Source organism: Lactuca virosa, chromosome 2 (assembly GCF_052849685.1).
Source record: "Lactuca virosa cultivar CGN04683 chromosome 2, Lactuca_virosa_CGN04683_v6, whole genome shotgun sequence".
In the NCBI taxonomy this organism is placed as follows: domain Eukaryota; kingdom Viridiplantae; phylum Streptophyta; class Magnoliopsida; order Asterales; family Asteraceae; genus Lactuca; species Lactuca virosa.
In genome coordinates this window covers 89,885,672-89,892,643 of record NC_136427.1, presented here as the reverse complement: position 1 = coordinate 89,892,643, position 6,972 = coordinate 89,885,672, and the positions used below count along the sequence as shown (strand labels likewise).

The 6,972-nt window shown below is 31.3% G+C and overlaps 1 long non-coding RNA gene across 3 annotated transcripts; it reads right to left on the bottom strand.

The window, feature by feature from the left end:
- Window positions 1–1,179: 1,179 nt before the first annotated feature.
- On the bottom strand, window positions 1,180–4,536 carry LOC145159277 (uncharacterized). 3 transcript variants are annotated; one of them, XR_013737595.1, is made up of 4 exons: window positions 2,774–4,536; window positions 2,344–2,407; window positions 1,737–2,193; window positions 1,180–1,485 (listed from the first exon to the last, which is right to left on the bottom strand). It is a non-coding gene; the product is annotated as an uncharacterized LOC145159277 (long non-coding RNA). The 3 variants fall into 3 exon arrangements; XR_013737594.1 differs by having other exon boundaries at window positions 4,209–4,535; XR_013737593.1 differs by having other exon boundaries at window positions 2,344–4,534.
- Between the last annotated feature and the right edge of the window lie 2,436 nt (window positions 4,537–6,972).

Below are 6,972 nucleotides of genomic sequence, written 5' to 3'. Positions count from 1 at the left end.
AAGAGGAGTTGTACACTATGGGTATGCCTTGGTATATGTGAATCAAGTCTGGGAAGGATATAGTCTGATCAACTATATCTGTCCGAGGAGTGACTTGCATATACTAGGGGATAGTCATAATGGGCAACAAATCTAACAACCTAACTACACCCTACAGAGAATACTTTAAGAATCGAATCTAAACACCTAAAAATACTATAAGAGTATTTGGTGATACTATAACCAACTTATGTGAAAACTAAAGACCCCTATTAGTAGGTCTATGATAACTTAGTGCATACGCCAAGGATATACATAATTAAAGATATTATAGACTCAGAATCTATGACTATTGCTCTACTTCTTGTTCCTTGTTTGGTTGTGGACTTAGAGTAGAGTCATTTATTCGAAGGTCTATTCTATCTCAATTTATGTATAACTGGTATGCACTACGTGATTATAGAGGTAACTAATAAGGATCACCCCCTATAAGTAATTATAGGATTAGGCGTCTATTAATTATCTCTTCTACCCATATTCTCGCACGAACAACATGATGAGTAAATCTTAATGCCCGTACAAAACCTACTTCTACCCACTACCATAACTCCGTCTCCAAGACATTAACAGAAACACCAAGAATAGTTCACTAAAGTGCGGAATTATACGTGTGTATATAAATGGTAAGGATATTTACTAAAAGGTTTATCAATTAAATTGGCATGCATTTTATTTCATTGAATCTCACTACTTGGTATTACAAACAATTTACAACTGATAACTCTAAGATTCTTTAGGTGTACCTCGAAGTTATGTGTAATTAAGAAATGATTGACCTAGAAATGGTGAGTCCGCCTTAGGACCTGTTCCTTGTTTGGTTGTGGACTTAGAGTAGACTCATTAGGATCAACAGTCTAATAAAATTTTAATACACACATAACTAGGGGCATGTCGAGTGAATCTTAGGAGTGGATCAGACATGGAACAAATCACAAGATTATAATCAAGTTATTCCTACTAAATTCATAAGTCTATTTATAAAGACCTCTAGTATAAAGTCGTCGGTGTAGTTGTGTCGACAATCTAGAATATAGCTAAATACATAATACAAACTATAATACCCAAATTATACAAAATTTTCTGCATTAAAAATCAATAGACAAACACAATGAAACTGAAAAGGGTATCAAACTATCAAGAGAAAAACACATACAATGTAGATTAAAATCCACTAATTATAACAAAATGGCTAAAATACCCTTGATTACATCCAAAAAAAAAATAAAAAATAAAAAATAAAAATAAAATACGTTAAAGAGGATGAAAAAAAAAATTAAAAAGAAAAGGTAAGGACTAAGGATTGTTAAGTCCTCTCTTCTTATAAATAGCTTTGAAGCAAGCTTGCCTAAGCTTCTTTGTTCTTTCTGTCAATTCCATACCTGGCAATTTGTCCATCATCTTCTTGTGCCCTTCTAACGTCTCTATCTCCTTCTTTAATCCCAACTCCTAGTTTTAAAGGTAGATGCAATATATTTTTCGTGTGAGTTCACAAAATTTACAATTAGTTAAGTTTATATAAATATAAATCAGGAAATCGTAGTAAATCAATTGATTTGATGTGGCATATGCCTAGGGCCTATGTTTATGTTATAAAGAAACTAATAATTAAAATTTTAGAAAATACCAAAACTACTTTGGTTACCAAGTGCATGCATGCATACATGCGTAATGTATAGAAAGTTATTATCGTAATTTACCTTGGCATTTTGAATGAGGAATTGAAGGCTCTTAAGTTTTCTATGAGGCCATCTGTTTATGTTTAGCTCTCTGCATCTTTTCTTCAACACTGTTAAACTTATCCCTAGTTCCTTTGCTGCCATGATTATCGGCATCTCAAAGTACTTCTCTATCTCTTCAAACTCCAATGGTCTCAATCTCTTTGCCACCTTCCGGCCACCATGATCAGTGGTGGCAGCACTAGAACTACATGTAGCCTCACCACCGGATTTACAGTCTTCACTGAAACTAACCAATGGTAAATTATCATCCTCCCAACAATCTCATAAGCTTATGTCTTCAAGGGGATCAAAATCGTGAAACTCATTTCTAGAAATGAGGTTTTGATCTTTGTTATGTACTGTGGAAACGTTCTGATCGAACACTTCATGCGATTTTTCCGACAACTCGTAATCATGATGGTCGAGCATGTCACCACTGCAAAAATCCAAAAAACTCAAGATAATCAAATCCAACACGATGAAAGACTCTTTTTGATCACTACAAATCCAAACCATGTTTTGATCAATGTCGACAAAATCATTTTTCTGTGCGAAAGATGGTGTAATGAGTGACGTTTATATATACCTGAAAAGATCTTGATGATCAAAGTACTGAAACCAATCGAGGTCATCTATGGGGTTTTGATGATCTGCAGGTGGATCCATTTGTGAGGGAGAAGATAAAAATCGCGGTAAGAATGTAATGATTTATATAAGTGAAGTGGGAGAATTAATTAATAGCAAATTGTTGGGAATGCAACAAAACAAATTAAGCACTTTTGAAAAATTGATAAATGATTTCAGTAACACTCGCGGAATATAAATTAGTGAAAATTACAAACGAAATTGAATATATATAGTCTATGATGTTATGGTTATTGTGTATCTAACAAATGAAGAGAAATAAATATATATAGTTTTTGAGCCGTAACTTTTTTCTTCAATCCACACACATATACGTATATGTTGCTGCAAATTATGACTTGTGTGCCTCATGCATTTAATGCATCACATACCTACTGCATATTCTTGACTTTGAAGCTACGTACCAGTTTCCAATTTCCCCAATAACACACTTTTCATTAGAAAGTACTCCAAGTCTTCACACATGAACCAATTAGAAAGTACTCCAAGTCTTCACACATGCAAATTATGACTTGTGTGTCACTATAGGTATGTCGTTGGCTCTTGTTAAAAAAAAACTATAACGACAAGAAGTCATCGTAATAGATTAAACCTATGGCGACGACAAGTCGTCGCTATAGGTAACTAATAAAACTTAATTTTTTTAACCCGGAACCACCCTTAAATATCAGTACGTGCTTCTAACATCGACTTTACGCCAAGCAACTATAAAAGAACTGGTAGGACTTATAATGCAAATTTCGTCAAAATTTGTTGAAACATTCGTAATGATGGAACTCGCTAACTACGTTATAAAATATTCATAGTGGTAATACCAAGGATAAAACAGGGAGTATAAAAGCACACATAGAATACTCTATCATCCCAAAATAATAAACTCCTTTTAAATTGACTCAGCTCGAGTTACAATAAGAAATTTACAAGGTCGTCATGTGACATCAGGCGGATTGTTCCTCACCATAATCAATTTCTTGTACTACGAAAAGTTTTCCACATCTTTTTCCAAACTCTTGAAGTCCCAGTCAAAATGCAAATTTCGGGACGAAATTCCCTCTAACGGAGGATGATGTGACAACCATCAAATTTCGGTCAAGTCAAAATCAAACAAAGACAACAAGTCAAACCGGTCAACTCCAATAACCCTTGTATGTTAGGGTTTACGTTATGTAATCACTATACAATTCGCTATTTTAATGAGAAATCATCATTTGGAAAGTTCATGTGTTTGATTTTCCTTAGCCTTAACAGTGCTAAACAACGAACCAAAGCGATAAAACACTATTGCACAATCATTGGGATTGTGTAAGACACTAAATCATGGCTTAACGGGGTTTATGCACCTTTCGTTGCGAAGCTGGACACTCAAAAAGATCACAAACGAAACATCTCTCAATCTCTTTCACTCAATCTCTCTCTATGTAAATTATGTTTTATCTATTTGATTGGACAACATGAGGGCATCCGCTTAAGTGCAAAAAAAATCATTATTGTTTTAGATTTAAAAATAAAATGAAAAACTTGATTTGTGCTTGTCGGATTTAACAAAATTGAATATGGGTTTTTATTTTATAACTTTTTTGACCTTAAACAAAATAGAAGGTGAGCTTTATTTTATTTTATTTTTTTTTTTTTTTTTTTTTTTTGACCTTTATTCAAACTATGGTTTGATGGCTTGATGCTAATGCAATTTTTTGGTTTTATTCGTGTGCACTAATTTTTCACACCGCGATAGCGTCAATCTTCAAAAAGATATATCAACAATCATAAATACTTGTACAGATTAGTAAAACAAAAAAAAGTTCATACCTTTTAAACAGGGAAATTGCGGCTGAAGAACTCCAAACCCAAGTCGGAAAAACCATCGTCAGTACTTCATCACCTAAATCCATCAAAACGATATATACGATTTGCAGAAAAGAATAAGAATTTGAAATGTAAATAGAAGCTGATTCGGTTGTTGGCATGCGGAAAAAAAACACTTTCACGGAAGAATAACCACAAGCTTCCCAAAGCTCGTATCCATGGCGGCCAGGAAACAAACCCTAAAGTGCTACATGATGATTTTGAAGGAAGAGAGGGTTAATATAGGGCATAACTGAACCTTTAAACCATACGAAATTACCATGATAACCCTTGAGGGATCTTTAAAATTTTGCCCAAGGCAGCAATGTGAATATACAATCAATTTTATATCGGTTACAACTGAGACACTTTTTGGCATTTTATTAAAATTTTGTAATATAACTTTTTTCAAAAGATTAATTTAACAGAGTATTAAGATTTAAAGATAACGAAACTTTTTACTTCACAATATTTTAATTCAAAAAAATATAATTAAGAATATAAGAAATTAACTAAAGTACCCATAATATATAATATTGACCTAAGACTATTCTTCTTCACATCTCAATCATATATTAAAAAACTAATTTTTCTCTTCCACATCTTCAACTCAATTAACCCTAATCTTTTACTTCCATTAACGATCCCACTCAATCTAATTCTATATTTAAAAAAAATATATCAATATTGGTATCTAATTCTATATTTAAAAAAAATATATCAATATTGGTATCATATCGTAAAGAAAAATTAATAATTTATTTTGATATATTTTATTTATTTATTTACTCAAAATAAAAAATAGTTACTAACAAAATTAGTTTTAATTACAAAAGTAATTTAACGCCACCACTTATTATTAAAAAGATGTGATATTGGGTTGTGCATGTGGCCTAGATCACCAAATATCTTTTAGTTTTGATTTTTTTTTTAAATTATATATGGTGAGCGGCTCACCAAAATCACCCAGTAAGGGTAGTCTAAGGAAACTATATCTTAACCATTGAAATTTTATAAATTAATCTTAGCCTTTAATATGTAATTTTAAGTTGGCAATCCATGTGAAATATATTTGACCAACCAAAATAAGCTTTAGTAGGCATATATAGAAGCCTTTGAAGTCATATATTCTAACTGGATAGTCATCTCCTTTTACGTTGTCCACCCTTTCACAACTTTCGGGTGCCACTTCCACCATTTTTTCTCGACATTTACACCACCATACAGACTATCTTCACACCACTTCTTTTGCATGGGCCTCTTCCCTCTCACGTATCAACTGTTGCAAAAAGTCCACGCATGTCGTTGCAACTCCAACCAGGCCAAAAAAACCACCACTTTCGCATTCCATCTCTTCCTCATAAAACCGTAGATCTAAATTATCTCGTCACCACTACCATTCGTCTTCCTACAACAACGTCCTCTTGACACCACTAGCATTCACATCCACTACAACTAAATGTCGCCTCTGGTTCAACCTTTTAGATGTGTGTGTCGGTGTAATGACCACCACTTGCCTCCGTTGTACATCTATGTGTGTGTAGATCTCTGTTCGTAGACATTTGTTTGTATAAATTTGTATTTTCATGTACAAGTGATATGCTTGAACCATCATCTCTTTCTCTGGAATTAATCTTTTATGTTTTTCTAATCTTTTCTAAAGACATTGATACAAATGTTTCAGTTCTATATTCTCCTTGAGCAAAAGGTTTAAAATATGTGTTGTATTTTAACAGATTTATAGCAAATATAATCTTCTATACTCTACGAGAGCAAAATATTTAAAATATGTGTTTTATTTTAACAGATCAAGAGCAAATAATTTCATTCTATATTTTTATTTATATCAGTATGACCTTGAGTGAAAAAAATTGTTTGTCTCTTTTTATAGAATTAGTTTGTTTATAATTTTTTTGGATGTGGGTTTCGAGAAAGGGAAGTTGAATGAGATCATGTAGCAATTTGATTTACAAATTATAATAGATTTCTAGACCAAAAAAATCTTGATGCCATATATCCTCAAGAAAGTATGAATTTTGTTTATAGACAAAATATAATGTATCAATATATAATATTAGATTAAAAATAATCATGTTTCTATGATAAATAGTTGTCTTGACTTTTTTAAAAATTTAAACGATAAAAATAATAAAGAAAATTAAGTCGAAGATATGATGGAATGAGTAATTATTAATTTATATTGAAATTAGTAAAATATGACCATAATTATAAAGTAGAGTAATTATTAAAGTCTTATTTATATTGAAATTGGTAAAAATATGATGGTACGTATAAAATAGCTGTCAAGTCCTCCCTAATAAATCAAAATCTTTTTGTCACATGTCATCTTCTCCTTCATTTGGACATATGTCATTTTCTATAATTTTTGAATTTTCTATTTTCCATTTGTCATTTTATTGTATTTTTCATTTTATTAAATTAAAATTTCACATTTAATATGTAAGGTATTTATTAGAATGAGTTTATATATGTAATGTATTAAAGTCTCATTAATTTTAATAATTCAAATTTTTTCTCATTTTTCTTATAAATTCAAACTTATTAAATTGTTAAAATTTTATATTTAGATTTTTTTAAATAAACCCATGTAATACATGAGTTTCACACCTAGTATAAAATAGAGAGCTATTTTATGGTTATTTGATGGTTTTCGAGAAAAGATTTTTTAGTTTGATATTTAATGTATTATTGATTTAAAATGAAAAAC